The 24355-nt window shown below is 47.9% G+C and overlaps 1 protein-coding gene across 11 annotated transcripts in view; it reads left to right on the top strand.

The window, feature by feature from the left end:
- The window catches only part of MICAL3 (microtubule associated monooxygenase, calponin and LIM domain containing 3), a 237192-nt gene that overhangs the window by 7907 nt on the left and 204930 nt on the right, over positions 1 to 24355 (top strand). For 3 of the 11 annotated variants that reach the window (XM_055105727.2, XM_055105729.2, XM_034949079.3), the window contains exon 1: positions 10399 to 15682. The exons of 2 other annotated variants lie outside the window; for them this stretch is intronic. The gene's annotated coding sequence lies outside the window, so the exon portion shown is untranslated. Of the gene's footprint in view, positions 1 to 10384; positions 15683 to 24355 lie in introns of those variants that run through there. 6 more of the 11 variants (XM_055105731.2, XM_034949078.3, XM_063603457.1 and 3 more) reach the window with 4 other exon arrangements.

Raw genomic sequence — 24355 nt, 5'->3', positions numbered from 1 at the left:
TGTGGTGGTGCAAGAAAGTTAGTGGTAAATTAGTTACAATTTCTGTTCCCCCCACTACATACTGCTCTTTTGATGTTGAACTAAACCTTTAATAAAGCATTTTGAATACTGCAGAAAGAAAAGAAACTTTTTTTTTTTTGAGACAGAGTCTCGCTCTGTCACCCAAGCCGGAGTGCAGTGAAGCAATCTTGGTTCACTGCGAGCTCCGCCTCCCGGGTTCACGCCATTCTCCTGCCTCAGCCTCCCGAATAGCTGGGTCTACAGGCGCCCACCACCACCCCCGGCTAAATTTTTGTATTTTTAGTAGAGACGGGGTTTTACCGTGTTAGCCAGGATGGTCTCGATCTCCTGACCTCGTGATCCGCCCGCCTCGGCCTCCCAAAGTGCTGGGATTACAGGCGTGAGCCACCGCGCCCAGCCTAGAAACATTTTAAAGAGTTTTAAAACGTTACAATTCTGTGCATAACTGTCTACTGTATGATTCCAATTATATAACACTCTGGAAAAGTTGAAACTATAGGGAAAGAAAATAGAAGAGTGATTGCCAAGGGCTATTTGGAGGGAGAATGTGACTACAAAGGCACAGAGGGAGACTTTTCAGGATCATAGAACCATTCAGTGACCTGTCTATAGTTGTTAAAAGTCATAGAACTGCACACGAAAAAGAATAACTTTTTGATATGTGAATTATACCTGAATAAACCTGACTGGAGGACAAAAAAACAACTCTCCAGGGATAAATTCACAGTTCATAAAAAGAAATTCATCTACATGAGGCAATGCAATGAACAAAACATTGATATGCGTTCACTGTTGATAGCAATCAAAAGTGCAAATTACAACACCATTATACTGTTATGCTTCTTGCTAATGGTTAATAATTTTTCAAAACCGCAACATAATGCTGTTGAGGTTGCAGTAAAATTCCATATTTATTGTGGGTTGCATTATAAATTGATAACATTTGTGGGGAATGCAACATGATAATATATGGGAAAAGCCATAAAATTACTACCACTATATAGGAAAAGCCATAAAATTACCAGACCCAGGAATTTATCCCAATAAAGTTAGTTAACAAAGGTTTTTTAAATTTCAGATGCATAAAAAATACCCTCTGTTGTGTTGGTTATAATAGAAATAAGTAGAAATCACTGAAACGTCTAATATTATAGGGACAGTTTAAAATTTTGTTGGTACATTATACAATGGAATATCTTGCATTCACAACCAAAGCCTAAATCAAGAGGCATGTAGAAAGAAACATGGAAAATACTTTTGATAAAAGGAACAATAGCGAATAGAACATAGCAAGCACATCATGTTCATAACTGTAATAATCTGTGTGCCTGTGCCATAGCTGTGCTGAAGTGATGGATTAGAGATGAGTCTTAGGGTCGCGCGTGGTCGGAGGCCATGACAGGCAGATCACCTGAGGTCAGGAGTTCGAGATCAGCTGGCTAGCATGGTGAAACCCCGTCTCTACTAAAAATACAAAAATTAGCCGAGTGTGCTGGCGGTCACCTGTAATCCCAGCTACTTGGGAGGCAGAGGCAGGAGAATCACTTGAACCCACAAGGCGGAGGTTGCAGTGAGCCAAGATCACACCACTGCACTCCAACCTGGGTGACAGAGCGAGACTCCATCTCAAAAAAAAAAAAAAAAAGATGAGTCTTAAATCTTAAATTTGTAAAATTCTCTTGCTGTTGTTATACTGCCTTTTCAAGAACAAAGCACCCTCAAATAAAACCTTCGAGATTGGAAGAAATTAATGTAGAAGAAAAGAGAAATCTCAGAAATTATGATATATTACAAAGTAGAATGTTTTTTCTTAGCCCCAGAAACCAGAAGAATCCCAAGAGTCACAATTATGTTGAATAAATCCAAGCTGTGTGAGTTTTCTTTCCTCTTGCTGTCATTTAACTTTGGCGAAGTCCTTGCTTACGGCAGGTAGTTTGTGAATATCTACTGACTGCTGAATAAATGCCAAGGCCATCTTTTAGTTGTACTTTTCACAATCACAGGCCTGGGAAAACTTGAATTTATCTCTGAAAAAGCATCAGAAATCTTAGTACAAGCAACACTTTCTCTTTTTTTTTTTTTTTGAGATGGAGTCTCGCTCTGTCGCCCAGGCTGGAGTGCAGTAGCGCAGTGTCGGCTCACTGCAAGCTCCACCTCCTGGGTTCATGCCATTCTCCTGCCTCAGCCTCCCGAGTAGCTGGGGCTACAGGCACCCGCCACCACGCCTGGCTAATTTTTTGTATTTTTAGTAGAGATGGGGTTTCACCATGTTAGCTAGGATGGTCTCGATCTCCTGACCTCGTGCTCCACCTGCCTCAGCCTCCCAAATTGCTGGGATTACAGGCATGAGCCACTGCACCTGGCCTAACACTTTCTCTTTAACTGCTTATTTTTAGGACTTTAATTTTTCCAGCATAGGGAACATATCTTTGGGAACTTTTTCCCCCATTAAGAGAATTGTAAGAATATTTTAAGTAGGTCACAACTCCTAGGGGAAAGAAGGGTATGTAATGAACAGAGCTCTGGGGAAGCTTTCTTAGAAATGTGCCTAATGTGGATGTTTAAGTGATGGAGCTTTTTCTTTTGAAGTGGGAAAGAGGGAAGGGGAAGAAGGTAAGAGAAGGAACAAAGCCAACAACTTGGAAAAGCTGTTCTCTTCCTTCCAGGCTCTGGTATTTTCAGATCGAATGGCCTAATATACAGTTCCTGGGTTCTCCTGAACCTTTGGTTTGCTACATAACCTCGAGATAAATATTTAGTGTCTTAGTGCCTCATTTTCATCATCCTTCACAGGAATGAAAATTCTTACTCTATTCCTTCTCCCAAGGCATGTTGGATGGGAGAATTCGATTGTATTATGCGCACCCTGTGCTCTTTTTCCTAAGGGCATCTGAATTTTCTGGTAGGACTTCCACAGACAGGAAACCAAGAAGTGTGTGTGTGTGTGTGTGTGTGTGTGTGTGTGTGTGTGTCTAAGAGAGGGAGAGAGAGAGGTCGGGCATGATGGCTCATGACTAGAATCCCAGCACTTTGGGAGGCTGAGGTGGGTGGACTGCTTGAGGCCAGGAGTTTGATACCAGCCTGGGCAACATGGTAAGACCCCGTTTCTACAAAAACTTTAAAAATTAGGTGTGGTGGCACACACCTATAGTTCCAGCTACTGGGGAGGCTGAGGTGAGAAGATTGCTTGAGCCCAGGAGTTCAAGGGTACAGTGAGCTGTTATTGTACCACTGCATGCCAGCCTGGGCAACATAGCAAGACTTTGTTTCTCTTTTTAAAAAAATAGAGGGGGAGGGAGATAGAGAGATTGTATTTGGATCAACTCAGAAGCAGTAATCTTTGGACTAAAAGTGCCAATCGCTTTAATTTACTATGCAGATAAAATAATTTTCATTCTTAGGGACAGGCATTTCTGTTTACTAAGCACATACCCTAGGCCATGTGCTTTCCTGTGTGTCACCTCCATCCACCCTCAACAGCTCTGTGGCTTCGGCATTGCTACACCCATTGTGCATTTTTATGCGGGAAGTGGGGATTTGAAGTCATTTTTCTCTCCCAAGAAAACCCATGCTCTTGTTATGACCCCACATCAGACAGACTTGGGTTCAGATTCTGACTGTGACACTCATTAGCTGTGCGACCTTGGGCACATCTTTTAACTTCTCTGAAGCTCAGCTACTTGTACTAAAACAGGGGTAATGACAGAAAATGAGGTTATTAAGAGAATTGGAGAGTACACCTCTAGGGCTTTTTGATTGTAAACAACAGCAATATACTCTAGGGCTAACTTTGCAGAAGGATGGAAGACATTTATTAGAAGCATATGAATTAGCTCATATAACTAAATGCAAAGCAAACAGCCAGGTCTTGGAAAGGATGAGAACCAGGCCAGCTGAATAGATCTCGAGAACAGGGAGGTAACTGCCTTCTTTCTTCAGGGGATTCTTGACTGCATGAAGCAGCTCCGGTTGTTTTCAGTTCTGCGGCTCTCTGCTTGACACTCAACTTCCAGGAAGAGAGGTCAGACTAGATGAGGCTGGACCATGTGCTGCCTTCCTCATGGATGGAGAGCAAGGTGCCTCCGTCCCCATGTCCACCAGACCTGCATGCAGTGGGGGAAAGGTAGTTTCCACAATAGAAGCTAAGATGTAGGCACTGTTACCAAGCAAGGGGGTCTGAATGCTGGGCAGGCTAAAGCCACAGTTACCACCGTGGAGCTGGGCAGTCAGACGTCCCAGCCCAGGACCTGGCACAAGGAAGTGGCTCCATAAATGCTTGGTTTTGCTGGTGGTGTTTTCACCTGACCTCCTGCGAAGCAGCAATTCCAGACAAGTAAATCACCGTGTAACAGTACATCTAGAAATCCTAGCTCAGCATTCTTTGTAGGCGTGTCATGTTGTGATACACAGAGAAGATGGTATTTGAGCAGCGAATATCTGAGGTAAACTGACAAGGTACTCCTGCAGGAGGAGACTGGCTGGGAGGCTCTGGCCACCCCAGCCCTATCTGGCAGCCCTGGGAGCTGAGGGAATCAATATGGCACTTATGGGCGATGCACCCGTGAAGAAGCCCAATTAGATGATGGAACTTCAGGCCCCCCGCCCACCACCATCGCCTTGGTCTCAGCACTGTCTGGCCCTCCCTTACCCCTCCAAAAGTTTGAAAGAGGGTCCCTCCCCATGAGGGCCGAGGCCTGAGGCCCAGTAGAGTCAGCAGTGGTACCTCTGCCTTTCCCCACTGATGACAGCCAGCTGCCAGGTGTCCACTCGCTCCTCAGGGCCTTCATTGTCAGGAAGTGAAGCTTTTCAGGAAACGAAAAGTAACTTCTCTTCTTATTTATTAATTTTTTTTGAGTCAGAGCCTTGCTTTGTCGCCCAGGATTGAGTGCAGTGGCACAATCTCTGCTCACTGCAACCTTCGTCTCCCGAGTTCAAGTGATTCTTCTGCCTCGGCCTCCTGAGAAGCTGGGATTATAGGCTCCCGCCACCATACCTGGCTAATTTTTCTATTGTTAGTAGAGACGGGGTTTCACCCTGTTGCCCAGGCTGGTCTTGAACTCCTGACCTCAGGTGATCCGCCCACCTTGGCCTTTCAAAGTGCTAGGATTACAGGTGTGAGCCACCAGACCCTGCTCTAAGTTCTTTTTTTAAAATTTTTTTATTATTTATTTATTTTATTATTATTATTATTTTTTGAGATGGAGTCTCGCTCTGTTGCCCAGGCTGGAGTGCAGTGGTGCGATCTCAGCTCAATGCAAGCTCCACCTCCCAGGTTCACGCCATTCTCCTGCCTCAGCCTCCCAAGTAGCTGGGACTAGAGGCACCCGCCACCACACCCAACTAATTTTTTTTTGTATATTTAATTAGTATATTTACTATAATATAGTAATATTTTTACCGTGTTAGCCAGGATGGTCTCGATCTCCTGACCTCGTGATCTGCCTGCCTTGGCCTCCCAAAGTGCTGGGATTACAGGTGTAAGCCACCGTGCCTGGCCTTTATTTACATATTTTTTTTAGATGGAGTCTCACTCTTGTTGCCCAGGCTGGAGTGCAATGGCGCAATCTCGGCTCACTGCAAGTGATCTCGGCTCACCGCAACCTCCGCCTCCTGGGAGGTTCAAGCCATTCTCCTGCCTCAGCCTCCCGAGTAGCTGGGATTACAGGCGTGTGCCACCATGCCTGGCTAGTTTTGTATTTTTTAGTAGAGATGGGGTTTCACCATGTTGATCAGGCTGGTCTCGAACTCCCGACCTCAGGTGATCCGCCTGCCTAGGCCTCCCAAAGTGCTGGGATTACAGGCATGAGCCACTGCGCCCAGCCAGCTTCTCTTCTTGATAAGGCTGGGAACATCTGGCCCAAGGGGCCTAGACGATTTTAGAGCATTTATCTCTCTGCCTACTTGTCAATGATGGCATTGATTATGAAAATCAATGATTGTGCTGTGATACAGTCCCTGGAGGCCGAGCTGCAATTGCTGGTGCTCACATGGGGGTTTCCAAGCAGGGCCAAAAGCAGCACTGCAGGCCTGTGATCGCTGAGGCTGCCAGAGCACAGAGGAGACATTCAGTCTCAAAGAGATATGCAGGTTCTTCTCAATCGCTTTTCTTTTCTTCCTGTTTGTTTTTTCTTTTTGTTGCCAGGGAAGGGCTGCTATTTTACAATTGTGTTTATTTTTTCCCCATTACAAAAGTATGTTCCATACCCCATTGTCTTCCCAAATGAAAAAGTACAAATAAGCAAAATGAATATAATTTTGAAACACCCAACTCCCCACCCATCCCTCTATTCACCTGGCTGTGAACATGTTAGTATTTATCCTTCTCAATTCTCCTTCTTTCTAACCCTCCAGGTCTCCACCTCCCGGCAGTGAGGTGCTTTGCCTGAAAATCTCTGGCTCAAGGTGGAAGGAACTCTGCTCCTTTTCTGCCAGTGGGAGCTAAGATAAGAAAAGGGGAAGCTCACTTCTTAGAATACCTTTTTCATCTCCCCATGAAATCCTACCATTCTTTTGAGGGACCTCTCAAATACCCCCTCCTCTATAGAACGTTCCCTGCTCTCTTAGATGGAAGGCTTCTCAGTCTGAGACAGCACTTTCCACCTGACAAAGACTCTATCCAAGTCTCACTTTCCCTGCACTATTGTTAGCTCCTTAAGGTCAGACCCTATGTCTAATTGTCCTCTGCACAGCTCTCAGCAACCAGACAAGTGCCTTGCCCATCACAGACACCAAGGGATGAATGAAAGAAAAAGACTCAGACGCTTAAATCAAACAGAAGTTCACATGATCTCAAATGGGAGCGAAGAGAAGGATTTGGAGTCTGTCCTGTGCACAGGACAAAGGAAGGCTTGACATCTTTCCCTTCCCTACAAGAGGCTCCTCCCCTCAGGTGCATCTTCTCTGAAATCTGAAAATGCCGATGTGCATGCTGGCGGTTTCAAGTTCATTAGTTCCATTCTGAGGCTTTATCAGGGCCTCTTCTACCACTATTCCACTTCCTAAATGGGAAGTATCATATGCTTTCTCCCTGCTTCCCTCCCTCCCCTCCCTTCCCTTCCCTCAGTCCTTTCCCTCTGTCATTTTCTGTTTCACAGTTGAAAACAGAGCTGTGTAAAATAAGTCATATTCAGATAGAACCCAATTGGGCTGAATTTGACCACATGTAATTTTGAAGCCAATGTTTTTATTTTTTTATTATTATTTTTTTTAAAGACAGGGTCCCACTCTGTTACCCAGACAAGAGTGCAGTTGGCATCATCATAGCTCACAGCAGCCTCCACCTCCTGGGCTCAGGCAATCCTCCTGCCTCAGCCTCCTGAGTATCTGGGACTACAGGCATGCACCACCAGGCCCAGCTAAGTTTTGTGTTTTTTATAGAAACAGGCTCTTGCTTTGTTGCCCAGGCTGGTCTGAAACTCCTGGCTTTAGCTGATCCTCCTGCCTCGGCCTCCCAAAATTCTGGGATTACAGGCGTGAGCCACTATGCCTAGCCTACTGCTTTTATCTTTAATAGCAACATGTCTGAGCAGTGGAGGAAGGTAGGACTAGAAAGACTTCCCCTCCTCACTGCAAAAGGAACCAATGACAATGGCAAGTTTACTTGTTTTAGTTCTGCAGAGGTATAGCATTTACTCCTGTCTAGTGCAGAACACAGAGCTCTAAGGTCTGTGTTCAAAGAATCAAGTCCTACAGAATGTGTGTGTGTGTGTGTATTTTAATATATCTTTATATATATAATATATATTTTATAAATTTTTCTTAGATGTAGTGAATATGAGAATATAAGTCCAGAAAAACCCTGTTTATAAAATTTGCCATGTTTCCCAGAGACTTTCAAGAATCCAGGCCAAATTGGCTTAGGGAAGGAGTCTTCCTGCGAGTTACAGAAGGACTCTAGAAATCTTTGTTTTGGTGATGATTGTGATGTGCAATTGTAGACTTTATTTTGCAGTGCCTTGGTAACTAGAGATTTCTTCTGCATAGTCCCATCTTGGTTTTGTCTGTTTCCACTGCATAGAATTTCTGGCTACTGCTGAACATACACATGCCAATCAGTTAGGGGAAAAACCACCCAATTTTGAACCATTATATTGTGAGAAACTAATGCAGAAGTAGATTTGCAACTTTGTCAAGTTGCGTTTTAATTTCCCTTTTTTGAAGAGACAGCCTCTCGCTGTGTCGCCCAGGCTGGAGGGTAGTGGTGCTCAGCCTCAAACTCCTCAGCTCAAGTGATCCTCCCACCTTGGCCTCCCAAAGTGCTGGGACTACGGGTGGAGCCACCACACCCAATCTTAATTTCCTTCTTCCTGGCAGGGTGAAAACATGCAAATCAGTCTGGAATTAGTTAAAAAGTAAAAGATATGTAATTTTCTTAAACCTCACTATGAGATATTAGCCTAGAAATAAACCCCAGAACCTAGAATGATGTCTTCGAGCTCTAAGACATCCCAATCCATGGATCTTCTTAGCTTTTCTACAGAAGATTAAGTTGGTTCCAAACCAGTCCCTTCGTGTAGAAGAGGGGCAAGAACATGGAGCCTTTCATGTCTTCAGTAGGTCCACAGGACTATGAATGCAGCCCAGGAATCAATTTGTTCTAAACCACTCTGTTCTTCCTTCTTGACTCTCTCATCCAATGGATAGGATGGGATGGGCTTTTGAGCCAGTCCAGGCATCCTGGGAGCCAATAGACTACACATGGCTTGGGATTTCCCTGGAGATTGCTTAAAGCTGAATGCCCTTGGGGTTCATGATAAACTGAACTGGTGGCAGTCACGGGTGTGCTATTTGGAATGCTTGGAAGGGATGGACTGAGCTCCTATTGCACCATGCTTTTTTTTTCTGAGGTGGAGTTTCACTGTTTTTACCCAGGCTGGAGTGCAATGGCACGATCTCTGCTACTGCAATCTCCACCTCCTGGGTTCAAGCGATTCTCCTGCCTCAGCCTCCTGAGTAGCTGGGATCACAGGCAGGCTGCCACCATGCCGGGCTAATTTTGTATTTTTAGTATTGTAGTATTTCACCATGTTGGCCAGGCTGGTCTCGAACTCCTGACCTCAAGTGATTGCTGAGATTACAGGCGGGAACCACCGTACCCAGCCCATCATGCATTTTTTTTTTTTTTTTTTTTTTTTTTGAGACGGAGTCTCGCTCTGTCGTCCAGGCTGGAGTGCAGTGGTGCGATCTCGGCTCACTGCAAGCTCCACCCCCCGGGTTCACGCCATTCTCCTGCCTCAGCCTCCCGAGTAGCTGTGACTACAGGCACCCGCCACCATGCCCGGCTAATTTTTTGTTAGCCAGGATGGTCTCGATCACCTGACCTCATGATCCACCCGCCTCGGCCTCCCAAAGTGCTGGGATTACAGGCGTGAGTCACAGCACCCGGCCCCATCATGCATTTTTTACTTTGCTAGCCAGTGGTAGATAGCTGATCAAAACTGGTTTAAGTCAAAAACAAAAACAAAAACAAAACTGAGCATAGTGGCTCAGGCCTGGAATCCTAGCACTTTGGGAGGCTGATGTGGGAGGATCACTTGAGCCCAGGAGTGCAAGGCTACAGTGAACTATGACTGTGCCACTGCACTCCAGCCTGGAAAATAGAACAAGACCCTGACTCTAAAAAAGAAAAAAAAAACATCATGTTTTAAGTAATGTAGAATAGCATAGGAAAATTCCTAGCCTATTAAGTAGAAAAGTAGATTGCAAAGCAGTTTGATCAAATTTTGTTAAAAAGATAATACAGAAAAAGAAGATATATGACACATGTACACAGAAAAATACAAGAAAACACATACATCAAAATGGTAACAACGATATGCTGGTGAAGGTAATGGGTATTTTTATTTTTTGTACTTTATTTAAAAAATTCTTTTACAATGAACATGTATTACTTTTGAAATCAGAAAATTGGCCGGGCGCGGTGGCTCACGCCTGTAATCCTAGCACTTTGGGAGGCTGAGGAGGGCAGTTCACCTGAGGTCAGGAGTTCAAGACCAGCCTGGCCAACATGGTGAAACCCTGTCTTTACTAAAATACAAAAATTAGCCGGGCATGATGGCGGGTGCCTGTAATCTCAGCTACTCGGGTGGCTGAGACGAGAGAATCGCTTGAACCCAGAAGATGATGGTTGCGGTGAGCAGAGATTGCACCACCGCACTCCAGTCCGGATGGCTGAGAGGCACTCCGTCTCAAAACAAAAAAAGAAATCAGAATTTGTGTGTGTGTGTGTGTGTGTGACAGAGTTTCGCTCTTGTTGCCCACGCTGGAGTGCAATGGCACAATCATGGCTCATCACAACCTCCACCTCCCAGGTTCAAGCGATTCTCCTGCCTCAGCCTCCCCAGTAGCTGGGATTATAGGCATACACCACCATGCCTGGCTAATTTTGTATTTTTAGTAGAGACGGGGTTTCTCCATGTTGGTCAGGCTGGTCTCAAACTCCTGACCTCAGGTGATCTGCCCTTCTCGACCTCCCAAACTGCTGAGATTAGAGGCATGAGCCACCGTCACCAGCCCAGAAAATATTTTTTAAATTGAAAATAAGATAGCATATTCCACAAATCTTCTACCGGCTCCATTGTGGATTGAATTAGATGATTCTCCCTATTGTTTACTATGTGTCCAGTTATTTCTGGGCACTCTCCACCTCCGCAGGACACTGCCCATCTCCCCAACCCAGGGCCATTTCTCAACCTAGTGCTCCTTCTCCTACTAGGGGGGCAGACTTCCCAACATGAGCACCTACATTTCGCCGTAGATGGGATCCACTTGCACTCTCTGAGGTGCTCAGGCAGATTCCTTCCTTACGGAAGGGGGTCTGATATTTAATCACCCCATGCCCTAAGTACACACTTCATGTGCGGATCCATCAGGATAACCCCACACAAGCTGCCAGTTCTTTGCTTGTAGTGGGTGCCCAATAAATGTTTGAATGCATAAAGAAAGCACTCAGATAAGCAGAGACATTTTAGAGCTCTCTGGGGATGAGAAAAGAGAGAGCTATGGGAGTGAGAATTAACTTGATTGACTATGGCTGGACCTGGCAAAGAACAACTCAGAAGTATTGGCCTCGCAATCACCTTGTTCAGGCTGCTTAATCAATATTAAAAGTTTGCTGCTCCCACACAATTTTGCTAGGCTCTCCAACCCTGTGAGGGTGTCAACAGTTGAAAAAGAAGAAATAATGAGCCCAGCCTGTATTTGCAGGGGAGTGTTAAAACTGCCGGTGGAGCAGGATAGTTTGCTAAACAGCCAGTTGAGAACTTTCCCAAACTGGTCGGCAGCAGCATTGCACACAGAAGTCCCTTCTTCGTTGACATGGGGCTAATTCTAGCCACCAGCACTCCAGCGGTACGGGGCAGTTTTGTGGCCTTTTGCTATTGAATCTGCCAGATGTGTCCAAGACACACTCTCATGGGCAGAATATAAACAACAAACCAGTATAAAGAAGTCCACAGTGATCTCACCCTTCATAGAAGTCTTCTTTGACTTGTTTTCTGGCCTCCTGTAAGCACTCCTTGTACCACACTCCCTAAACCCTGTGGCTTAGGTTTTGCTATTTTGTATTTGTTTCCTCCTTCTCTGGTTGTTACATGTAAAAAGGTTGTGTTCACGCAGGGGGCAGAATTGCAATGGAAAGAATGCAGTGTGGAAAGCCAGGCTCAGTTACTTACCAGCCTTGCTACCTTAGCCAAACGGTCATGCTCTCTGAGCTGTAGTTTCCTTCCTCATCTGTGAATAGACTTCTACCAACTCTCCTCACATGACTGTTTTGAGACTGAAATGATATTATAGGTATAGAAATAAATATAAACATAATATAAATGTATGAGGCCTGGCGTAGTGGCTCACGTCTGTAATCCCAGCACTTTAGGAAGTCGAGGCAGGTGGATCACCTGAGGTCAGGAGTTCGAGACCAGCCTGGCCAAGATAGCGAAACCCCCATCTCTACTAAAAATATAAAAATTAGCCAAGCGTGGTGGCACGAGCCTGTAATCTCAGCTACTTGGGAGGCTGAGGCATGAGAATCGCTTGAAATCAGGAGGCAGAGGTTGCAGTGAGCCGAGATTGCGCCACTGTACTCCAGCCTGGGTGACAGAGTGTGACTCTGCCTCAAAAAAAAAAATAAAATAAAATAGAAATAAAAATAAATAAGTAAATATATGAGATTATCTTTCATCTGGCATGCAGTAGATTCTTAAGAAACTCAAGACAGTATTGCGTTGTGGAGTTATGGCGGGGGCACTAGATGTCAGACCTCTGTGTGCACTCGGGCAGATCAGTTTCACTAAGCTCTTGTGTTTTCCTCAGGAAGGCAAAACGGTACTAAGGGGAATAATAAGGAACATCACAGAATTGATATGAGGGTGAAGTTAAATAATGCGGGCAAAGCACTTCCCAACAGTACCTAGCACATAGTGAGCACTTAATCAATGTAAGCTGTGGCTGCTGCTGCTGTGGCCATCAGGGAGACAGGGAAATATGTCAATAAGAAATGTATATTGGCCGGGCACGGCGGCTCATGCCTATAATCCCAGCACTTTGGGAGGCCGAGGCGGGTGGATCACCTGAGGTTGGGATTTCGAGACCAGCCTGACCAACATGGAGAAACCCCGTCTCTACTAAAAATACAAAATTAGCTGGGCGTGTTGGCGCATGCCTGTAATCCCAGCTACTCGGGAGGCTGAGGCAGGAGAATCGCTTGAACCCAGGAGGCGGAGGTTGTGGTGAGCCGAGATCACGCACTCCAGCCTGGGCAACAAGAACGAAACTCAGTCTCAAAAGAAAAAAAAAAAAAAAAAAAAGAAATGTATATTGGGGCAGAGAGCATGGACAGTTGGGTTATGGCAAGGCACAGAGTAGAAATGGAAGCTCTGTAAGCTAGCAGCTTCTGGCAATCAATCTGGAAGGCTTCATGGAGGGATGCACTTTCCAGAGCTCTTTGGATTATAGTTGGAAGATGAGTTATCTGGAGGTATTAGAAAGGCTATCCCAGGGGCCAGGCGCAGTGACTCATGCCTGTAATCCCAGCACTCTGGGAGGCCGAGGCAGGCACATCACAGGGTCAGGAGATCGAGACCATCCTGGCCAACATGGCGAAACCCTGTCTCTACTAAAAATACAAAAATTAGCCAGGTGTGGTGGCAGGCATCTGTGGTCCCAGCTACTTGGGAGGCTGAGGCAGGAGAATCAGTTGAACCTGGGAGGTGGAGGTTGCAGTGAGCTGAGATGGCACCACTGCACTCCAGACTTGCAACACAGTGAGACTCCATCTCAAAAAAAAAAGAAAGAAAGGGTATCCCAGACTCCCTACGTGATTGGAAGCTGGTTGAGTGGCGGTGGGGTGACCAGCTGTTGGGAGGTTGAAAAGTTCTGAACTAAAGAAGATGGAGCTGAAGCTTGGTAGCCAAATTGTAAGCCTAGCAGGCTGGTGTAAAGCTCTAAAACCGAGCAGACCCCAAGGAGTGGTTAGAAAGTCTGAAATTTGGCTTGTAGTGTGGATGAAAGCACAATTGGCCATGTGTGGTTGAATGGTTGTCACAGACTGAGTTAGGGACGAGCACTTTCGCAGCTCTAGGGAGGGGTGAGCAGTGGGGTTTGTTGCTGAAGGCAGGAATTGTGGACAGCTCATTGGGTGAATGAATTATTAATCGAAGTTTTGTCTGATTATGAGAAGGAAGGGAGAAGGAAGAGAAAGGGGTGCTTCTTGGAGAAGTAGAAATTATGAACTACTTGGAGGTGGAGGGCCCCACACATAAGAAGAATATTCTTCTCTAAGAGATGAGGGACCCAGAAAGAAGACGGGATTCGTCTTTACCAAAGGTGGGGTTGATACTGTCGCTGAAAGTAGGTGTCAGAAAGTCTATCGACTTTCAACTAAAGTTCTTTTTTTTTTTTTGAGATGGAGTCTTGCTCTGTTGCCCAGGCTGGAGTGCAGTGGTGCAATCTTGGCTCACTGAAAGCTCCGCCTCCCGAGTTCACACCATTCTCCTGCCTCAGCCTCCTGAGTAGCTGGGACTACAGGCGCCCACCACCACGCCCAGCTAATTTTGTTTTTGTATCTTTAGTAGAGATGGGGTTTCACCGTGTTATCCAGGATGGTCTGGATCTCCTGACCTCGTGATCTGCCTGCCTTGGCCTCCCAAAGTGCTGGGATTACAGGCGTGAGCCACCGCGCCCAGCCTAAAGTTCTTTAAGATAGTGGATAATGCCCAAAGTTGAAGAATATTTGCAGATATTGCTATTCCTGTGCAAAGGATGATAGGATCACACATGAAGTGTGTGAAGGCCATCAGACACCAAGTGCAGTCCAGTATCCTCATTGGACCAGATGATGAGACTGAGGCTGAGGGTTGTACTTACCTGCTCAAGGTCATACAAGATATATTTGGTTCAATTCGCTCTATATTTTCGTTTTCTTTTTTTTAGACAGAGGCTCACTCTGTTGTCCAGGCTGGAGTGCAATGGCACGATCTGGGCTCAGTTCAACCTCCGCCTCCTGGGTTCAAGCGATTCTCCTGCCTCAGCCTCCTAAGTAGCTGAGATTACAGACGCGCGCCACCATGCCTGGCTATTTTTTGTATTTTTAGTAGAGACGGGGTTTCACCATGTTGGTAAGGCCGGCCTCGAGCTCCTGACCTTGTGATCTGCTCGCCTCGGCCTCCCTCCCAAAGTGCTGGGATTACAGGCGTGTGCCACCGCGCCCGGCCTCTGCTCTATATTTTCTCTTAGCGCCCTCCTCCAAAAATTTGAAATTCCCCCTAACCTCTTTGCTTCCCAACTAGAATGAAAATCCTAGTTTCATTTTGCGGCAACTAAGAGCAACAAACAAGTCTCCTTTATTATTATTTTTTCTTTCTTTAGATGGAGTCTCGCTCTGTTGCCCAGGCTGGAGTGCAGTGGCACCATCTCGGCTCACTGCAACTTCCGCCTCCCGGGTTCAAGTGATTCTGCCTCAGCCTCCAGAGTAGCTGGGACTACAGGCCCGTGCAACCACGCCCGGCTAATTTTTGTATTTTCAGTAGAGTCAGGGTTTCATCATGTTGGCCCGGCTGGTCTTGAACTCTTGACCTCAAGTGATCCGCATGCCTCGGCTCCCCAAAGTGTTGGGATTACAGGCGTTAGCCACCGCGCCCGGCCAACAAGTCCCCTTTAAATACATCCTCTCTTCTCTTCGCTGGCAGGCTTTGATATGCCCACCGGGTTTCTCCATTGGCCACTTCATGTGGCTTCTCGCCCCTTCCAAGATTACCAACCAATCAGTTCTTTCCCGTCTCCCGTTGGGCTTTGAGGAATGTACCATATGGATCCTGCGGGGGGACGGAGAGGACGAAGGGCGTGGCGACAGCTTATTTCTTTGCCTTTTGCACATATCCCGTGAGATTCTGGCAAGACTGAGCGTGCAAGTAGCAATGGAGTCCCTGAGGACGGGGGCCGCTTGCCAGTTTTCGAGGTGTACTGAGATATCTCGCCCCCGAGGCTGGGGTCCCGTGGTCCGGCCCGAGGGCCACAACCCCCGCCCTTCCATGTGCCCGCCCATCCCCCGGCTGCGCCGCTTCTCCGGCTGCTGCTTACCGCGCCGGACGCTCGGGCTGCGGGACAGGGCGGCACTGGCCGGCCACAGCGACGCCGGCGCCGAGGGACACCGCAGTATGAGGCAGAGGTAAGAACGGGGCTTCGGGACTCCGACCCGCGCCAACCGTCCCCGGGGAGCCGCATCCTGCTCGCGCCCGAGCTCGGGGTCTCGGGCCCCGGGCTGGTCCCGGCGGGCGGTTCTGGAGCGGGTGGCCCCGCGAGCGGACGCGCGCCGAGCCTCCCGCCCGAGCAGTGCCGAAGCCGGGACCCGCCGCGGCGCGGGCGCCTCCTTCCGGCTGCGCTTATAACTCTGCGTCCGGCCGGCGGGGCGCGAGGAAGCCCCCGCCTCGCGTTCCCGTGTGGTCACCTCCCGCCGGAGGATGCGTGGCCAGGTGCGCCGGCTGGTCCTGAGTTCCGGGGCAGCAGGCGCGGGGAAGCGCGGGGAGGCTGCTCGCTTCAGGCGGGAGGCGGAGGGTGGGGGCTTAGCCCGGCTCTGGGTGCGGGGTGGGGGGGTGCTTTTTGGGGCGGGGGGGGTCTCTGTCTTTACCGGAGTCCGCAGGCTCCGGGCCGAGGCTCCGCCGGGTCCTGCCTCCGCGGCCTGGCCCTCGGGGCCTCCCCGTCCCGCTGCCCCGGCCTGGCGGTGGCGTGCGCCAAGCGTGGGCTCCTGCGACCCTGGCAGGTAGGTGGCCGAGAGGACCCCGGCGCGCCTTTCCGTTTGTGGGGGCGGTGGGCGCGGCCGGGCGATCGCAGCCGCCTTCCCTTCTAGTCTCAGTGATGCCCCTTCCCTAGCTGCCTTCCGAGGGTACCGCGCTTTTGGAGGTCTCCGGGGCACATGGGAAATTCCCAGCTAAGAAACCACCTTGAGGAGCCCTACACGGAGCCGGGCTTGCCTGGCCTAGCAGAAAGCCAGCCGCAGCGAGACCCTCCGCCTGGCATGCGGCACTGGTGAGCCGCCACCCCACTTGCTCAGTAGGTAGCCGGGACGAAGGGGTCTGGCAGGCCCCTCAGGCAAAGCCTCTGTGCCGCATCCCGTTAAGGGGCGGGGACCAGCCCCGTATCTTGGCTGGTCTTCCTGACTCTGAATGCAGAGAAAGTATGTCCAAGAGTTCAAACCACATTTGTGTTCTTTTAATGGTGTTTAATGCAGATGTTAATTGTGATTTATGTGAAACGGGTTGATGTAGAGGAATGAAGGTCAACTGTGGACAGGTGGACAGCTTTTTTTTTTTTTCCCCCTAAGCTTCTTTTTAGTGGGATGTGCATGGAGAGGATGACATTTGAATATCAAGCCACCAATGTGTATTTGGTCCCATCTGACACTTTGCTCCATAGACAGTCGTTGTACTCCAGGGATGAGGATGAACTAGGTTTTAAGCTGAGAAAGACATCTTCCTACAGTCGCTGCCGCCTGCAGGAAAGCCCCGCCTTCTGGTTACCTGGCCGCACACAGGCCAGTTCATTGTGGTTACCTTCTCCCGTGAGCACATCTCTGCAGCCCTCTCAGAGGATGCCGTTCATTCCATATTTGATTGCCAGATGTACTTCTCAGGTCAGAAATCCAGCCCCAGATTGTTCAAGTCTTATAGTGAGTTTTTCTTGTGCTCCAGATTTAGAAGTTTTAAATCTTTTTTATAGTGTATTCAACAGCGTGAGTTAATTTCATAATTATAGGAAAGACATGGTTTGTGTGTTCCTCCTGTAAAGGATACTTTAGAACTCAGACCTGGTTCCTCAGTCAAAGCTGTTTATTTGTGTTTACAGCGCTAACATTTGAAACGTCTTAAACTTGACTGCATATTGTAATTCCTCCCCCCAAACCCCCACCTGGGATGATCCTGTTCCGTGGTGGTTATTCCATGGTGTTACTAGGTGTGGAAGAGAAAATGGGCTTTGGAAATAATGTACGTGAAGAACTTAGCACAGTCCTTGGCACATAGCAGATGTTCAATAAACATAAAAGTAAATTTTTCCTCTCTTCCTTGGGTTTGAGAGACCTGGGGATGATGATATTGGATGCAGTTTTGGTTGCATGCTCCGTTTTTAAATTAGGGTAATGAGGTCCCCCCCATTCCTCCTCCCACTCAAACTTCCAGCTCTCCAGACATTTCTGTGGTAGATTAAAAATGAAACTCATGTCTTGGTCCTAGAAGTAAAAATAAGGAAAAATTGAGCTCTTCTTCCTGGATCATGTGTTGCACTTTAAAGGAAGGATGGCACATGCCCTGGAAGAGTGGTACACCATTCAGTACAGAAGAACAGAGGGTCAAAGGGGACCCTTTCCTGCATCTGTCGAGTAGTCCTGCAGGTGAGGATTTTGGTTGTCGTTGGTTTCACATGTCCAGGTAGAACCAGATGAATTACCTAATTTCTCCTGGCACTGGCTTCTGAGAAGTGGCCCAGGATGGTCGAAGCCTGACCACTGGCAGAGTGCTAGCTTTGCTGGGCCGTGCCTCTGAACTGGGATCTGCTAGGAGCAGCCATTTGCCTTCTCCGTCTTGTAGCAGGTTCCATGTGAACAGACGAAAAGGGCATCAAACCTAATGTTCTAGAAAAAATAAGAGCCATCATTGGCTTATTTATGTTCCATAATATTATGGGGCCTGGCATTTTAATAATAATTATGCTCTGGGCCCGGCGCGGTGGCTCACACCTGTAATCCCAGCACTTTGGGAGGCCAGGCGGGCGGATCACAAGGTCAGGAGTTCAAGACCAGCCTGGCCAACGTGGTGAAACCCCGTTTGTACTAAAAATACCAGTTGGGCGTGGTGGTGCGCGCCTGTAATCCCAGCTACTGGGGAGGCTGAGGCAGGAGAATTGCTTAACCGGGAATTGGGAGGTGGAGGTTGCAGTGAGCCAAGATCACGCCACTGCTCTCCAGCCTGGGATACGGAGCGAGACTTCATCTCAAAATAATAATAATAATAATTATTATTATTATTATGCTCTGGATTTACTACTTGTTGCTTTTTACTTGAGGAAGTGAAAGCTTTTTCATGACCTGTTATCTCATTGATTCTTAATTGTCTCTGAAGTCGTTAAAGTTTAATAGAGTCTATTATTCCTATTTTATAGGCAAAGAAATGGAGGTAACATGATTTGCTTTAAGTTGCAAATGAGTTGGTCCCTGAACTGGGATTTGAATTGGGTTCTTCTTCTTCTTTTTTTTTTTTTTCTGAGATGGAGTCTCTCGCTCTGTCACGCCCAGTCTGAAGTGCAATGGCGCAGTCTTGGCTCATGCACTCTGCCTCCTGGGTTCGAGCGATTCTTCTGCCTCAGCCTCTCAAGTAGCTGGGACTACAGGCACCTGCCACCACGCCCTGCTAATTTTTTGTATTTTTTAGTAGAGACAGGGTTTCACCGTGTTGGTCAGGCTGGTCTCGAACTCCTGACCTCAGGTGATTCACCCTCCTTGGCCTTCCAAAGTGCTGAGATTACAGGCGTAAGCCACCACACCCGGCCCAGGTTTTCCTTCTTAAGTTTCACTTCACTGAGACCTTTAGGGGGAAAAAATCCACACATCTTTTTCTTTTTTCTTTTCTTTTTTTTTTTGGAAGCGGAAGGACTTAAAGATACCAGATCATTGTGCTTTTCTGATGACTAGATAGTGGATGATAGTTAACATTTATTGAGTGTTTATCTGCAGGAATCTGTGCTAGGTGCTGCATAGACATTACCTCATTTATTCCTCACAACAACATTCAAGGTAGAACTTATCATCCCCAGTTTTACGGATGACAAGGTTTTGTGAGGTCCTAGGTCAAGGGAGTGATAGTGAGTGACAAAGCCTTGACTGAAAGCAGGGCTGGGTTCAATCCTGGGCTTTCTGATTCCAGAGTGTGTGCTCCTCCTAACCCGTGTGCTAACGGGCCTTAGGGATGACTAATGGGCAGGCCTGAGAGCCCTGACGCCTGCTGCTGCCACCACCCAGGTCTGACGGGAGGTGGAGTTGGACGGGCATTATGTTCTATTGCAGTACAGTTTTCACATCCTGGTCTTTTCCTTTGCTAGAAGCATTCGTTTAGCCAGGTGGGGGGTCATTACTTTAGAAAAAATAATCAGAGCTGAGAAAACATCTGCATTTGCAGAGAATGAAGTATTTAATAAGACCAGATGGGCCGGGTGCAGTGGCTCATGCCTGTAATACCAACACTTTGGGAGGTTGAGGTGGGCAGATTGCTTGAGCCCAGTAGTTTGAGAGCAGACTGGGCAACATAGCTAAACCCCATCTCTACAAAAAGTACAAAAATTAGCTGGGTGTGGTGGTGTGCACCTGTGGTCCCAGCCACTCTGGAGGCTGAGGTGGGAGGATTGCCTGAGCTCAGGAGGCCAAGGTGTGAAGCCAAGATCACACCACTGCACACCAGCCTGGGTGACAGAGCAAGACTCTGTCTCAAAAAAAAAAAAAAAAAAAACTAGATGGGGAGATTGGGGAGATTAGGGACAGAGAGAATCAAAGAGAATCAAAGTGGTTTGTGGACAGAGGAAATCAGTGATACTCTGATCCAGAGGCCATCTTTAGTGTCCAGGCCATTTTGCTTAAGCTGCTGGTAAAATTGTGAAATTGGAGGCATGGCACTTGGGCTAAAATCTGTGCAGTAAATAAGGCTCTCAGTTTCTACTTTAGGTGGCAAAATTGAAAATCTGATTCCTTTTTGGTCTTTAGCTTCCAGTGTACTTTAATGCAGTACATTGTGGGCGTGGTGGGGATGTGGTTCAGAAATTTACCTAAACTCTGTGGACTTCCCCCTCTCTCCAGCCACGCACTCTGTCATCTTTGGTTCCAGTCTTCAGAATTCAGCTCGGATCCCCTGGGTGATGGGTGGTGTCAGACACTCGGGTGCTTGAATTGCCCCGGTGGAGAGAACAGCATCCTGCCCCCATGGGCTTCCGTTGTACGTGACTTGCTGTTTTCTTGGAGGTGGGCTTTAGTCATCTCTAGCTATAAAGACACGAAAAAACTGGGAAGAATGACCAGGAAACTGTCACCCCAAGCCTTGCAGTTGATTGCATTTTTTTTTTTTTTTTCTGAGACGGAGTCTTGCTCTGTGGGCCAGGCTGGAGTGCAGTGGCACGACCTCGGCTCACTGCAAGCTCCGCCTCCCAGGTTCACACCATTCTCCTGCCTCAGCCTCCCGAGTAGCTGGGACTACAGGCACCTGCCACCATGCCCGGCTAATTTTCTGTATTTTTTTTTTTTAGTAGAGACAAGGTTCCACCGTGTTAGCCAGGATGGTCTCGATCTCCTGACCTTGTGATCCACTGGCCTCGGCCTCCCAAAGTGTTGGGATTACAGGTGTGAGCCACTGCGCCCAGCCTTTTTTTTTTTTTTTTTTTTAATTGAGACAGCATCTCACTCTGCCACCTAGGCTGGAGTGCAGTGGTGCGATCATGGTTCACTGCAACCTTGACTGCCTGAGTAGTTGAGACTACAGGCGTGCACCACCAAGCCTGGCTAATTTTTAAAATTTTTTGTAGAGATGGGGTTTTGCCACATTGTCCAGGCTGGTCTAGAGCTCCTGGGCTCGAACAATTTGCCTGCCTCAGCTTCTCAAAGTGCTGGGATTACAGGTGTGAGCCACCATGCCTGGCCCCATTGACTTTTTCTCATTGGTGAGTTCAACAGAGGAGAGATGATTGCCGCAGTTTTAAAAAAGAAAAGAGGCCAGGTGTGGTGGGTCACGCCTGTAATCCCAGCCCTTTGAGAGGCCGAGGTGGGCAGATCACCTGAGGTGAGGAGTTCCAGACCAGCCTGGCCAACATGGTGAAACTCTGTCTCTACAAAAAAATACAAAAAATAGCCAGGTGTGGGTGTTGCACACTTGTATTCCCAGCTACTCAGGAGGATGAGGTAGGTGGATCATTTGAGCCTGGGAGGCCAAGGCTGCAGTGAGCGGAGATCGCACCACTGCATTCCAGCCTTGGTGATAGAGCAAGACCCTACTGTCCCAAAAAAAAAAAAAAAAAAAAAAAAATTAAAGAAAAGGCTGGGTGCAATGTCTCACGTCTGTAATCCCAGCACTTTGAGAGGCTGGGCCAAGGTAGGAGTATTGCTTGAGGCCAGGAGTTTGAGACCAGCCTGCGCAACATAGTGAGACCCTGTCTCTACAAACATTTTAAAAATTAGCCGGGCATGGTGGTGTACACCTATAGTCGCAGCTGCTCAGAAGGCTGAGGTGGGAGGATCACTTGAGGCCAGGAGTTTGAGGCTGCAGTGAGCTATAATCACACCACTGCATTCCAGTCTGGGTGACAGAGTGAGACCCTGTCTCTTAAAAGAAAAAGGGAGGACAGAAATCAGATTAAAGAAGAGAGAAGAAGTGAGACTGTTGGCTTACAACTTGATGAAAGGTGGAAGCGGAAGGGCAAGAGCTTCTGCTAAGTAGTGAGGACCTTGGCAAGGACAACAGTATCTTTTTCGTGTTCTGTTAGGCCGTGTCTCTCTAGCGCCCAGCTCAGAGTGCATGTGTGTTATGTGTGAGGGAATCTAGTGAGGAGTCTTCCTGCATTAGGCACGTCTGCAGGTGTCTGTTGAATTGTATATCTGTTGAAGGATTCAGTCTGGTTAACTCTGGCAGGAGATTCGGTCTGGTTAACTCTGGCAGGAGAGGGATGGACAGCACAGCCTTGTGGTTAACTAGTGGCTTTTATTGACTTTTCCTGTGTAAAGGCGAAATGAAACCTTAGTGGGTCCCAGGCTTCTCTTCTCTCCTGCCCATGCTTCTTTTTTTTCTTTTTTTTTTTGAGACAGAGTCTTACTCTGTGGCCCCGGCTGGAGTGGCCCCGGCTGGAGTGGCATGATCTCGGCTCACTGCAGCCTTGACCTCCCGGGCCAGGCCATCCCCCAACCTCAGCCTCCTGAGTAGCTGGGACTACAGGCCCACATCACCACACCCGATTAATTTTTAAATTTTGTGGAGAGACAAGCTCTCTCTGTGTTGCCCAGTCTGGTCTTGAACTGCTGGGCTCAAGCGATCCCTGCAAAGTGCTGGGATTACAGGCACCCCACTGCACCCAGCCCTCTGTCTCTTTTCTGTTGCCAGTTGAAGTCTGGAGGTAGCATGGGTCCCGGGAGGCCAGTGCCAGTGTTGGAAGCCAAGAGAGGAGGAGCAGCTTGGTCAGGGGGAAGATGCAGAGTGCTCACTCCTGGCACCTGGAGCCCCCAGGGGAATGGCAGCTACCCTTTAGCGTGGACTGTCCCCAGCCCACAGAAAGTCAGCTTACAGAGGTTCTAGCCATATTCCTCCCTCCTCCACCAACAAAGCTCCTTGTTGTGGCTGAGAATTGTCAGGCTGTGATGGGACAGGGACAGGGGTGGGAGAACAGCACCTGGCGCTGATGAGCACAGCAGCGATGGCAGCATCAGAGATGCTTAGAGACTGTTGGCCATGCCACACTCTGTCCTGAGTGCCCACGTGTCTTAACGCGCTCAGTTCTCACCACAGCGGACAGACGGGGTGCTGTTATGATCCCTGCTTTTCACACTAGGAAGTGGGGCACAGAGGGCTAAAAAAAGTGGTGGCATCAGGATTTAGATGAAGGCATTGGGTTTTGGACTTGTGGTATCACAGACCAGTTGAGGGCAACTGACTTGGGCATATTCCACGGGGTTACCTCCGTCCTGGGGGGTCACCCCTTCCTGTCTTCAGACCCCTCCTCCATATTTCCCTCTCTTCACTCTTGAGTTCTCTCTCTGAAGTGCCAGGAGAGGTGCATTGAGGTTAGTTGGCATATTCCTTGAAATATTCCTGGCCTGCTTCTCAGGGGGCAGAGTCAGGAGGTAATTCTGAAGCACTGGGAGGAGAGCGTGGGCACAGGGGGCGCTTCCCAGGGGGGCACTTAGGACACTGTGTGTTCAGGAACCTGGGGGCTGTGCCTTGTTAATCCAGAGAGTGCTGAGGGCTGCCCTGCTCCTGGAAAAGATGAAGAAGCCCTTCCCTTCCTTCTGATTCCCAAGTTGTGGAACCCAAGCAGATCCATTATTGCCCCAGCTAAACTCCTTTGTGATGATTCTTTTAAGAGAATGAGCTGGGCCAGGGGTGGAGGAAGGCAAGTGGAGGGAGAGCATTAGGACAAATACCTAATGCATGCGGGGCTTCAAACCTAGATGACAGGTTGACAGGTGCAGCAAACCACCATGGCACATGTATACCTATGTAACAATCCTGCACGTTCTGCACATGTATCCCGGAACTTAAAGTAAAATAAAAAAAAAAAGCCATCTGGGAATCCTAATCACTGTGTATAATTGGCACGTGAACTTATGGAACAGAACCTTTTACCCAGTTTGGCCATGAGTAGTCAGAGTCATTCATTTCCCTGTGAAAAAGGAAAAAGGAAATATTTTAACTAGTGACATGGGCTTGGGTCAGTTTCTTTCCAAAACAGATAGGCTTTCTCAAAACCACCCTTGCATGGGTAGGAAAAACAAATAAACTTTCTGCTTTTGGTATTCTAAGTACCTTTAGACAGTGGGGCCTGTGGACAATTATATAAGAAAGTCATAGCAGTGATTGCTTCGCCTTACCGTGGCCAGACTGCGCACACATCATTTCTAGTCTTCAGGTAGGGTCCTTTCACCCCATTTTACAGCAGGGAAGCTGTTCCAGTGAGGTAAAGGGCTATAAACCCAATAATTTGCATAGCTAATGACTCCAAATCCCATGAGATAAATGTTCAGGGAGCAAAAGGAAGAGGAATGGGGCAGAAAAAGACAGTATGAGGCAGGGAAGAAATTCACAGGTGGTAGCTTGAATCGGCCCTC

Source organism: Pan paniscus, chromosome 23 (genome assembly GCF_029289425.2).
Source record: "Pan paniscus chromosome 23, NHGRI_mPanPan1-v2.0_pri, whole genome shotgun sequence".
NCBI lineage: Eukaryota > Metazoa > Chordata > Mammalia > Primates > Hominidae > Pan > Pan paniscus.
The sequence above is the reverse complement of the archived record's forward strand: the minus strand, read 5'-3'. Positions and strand labels throughout refer to the sequence as shown.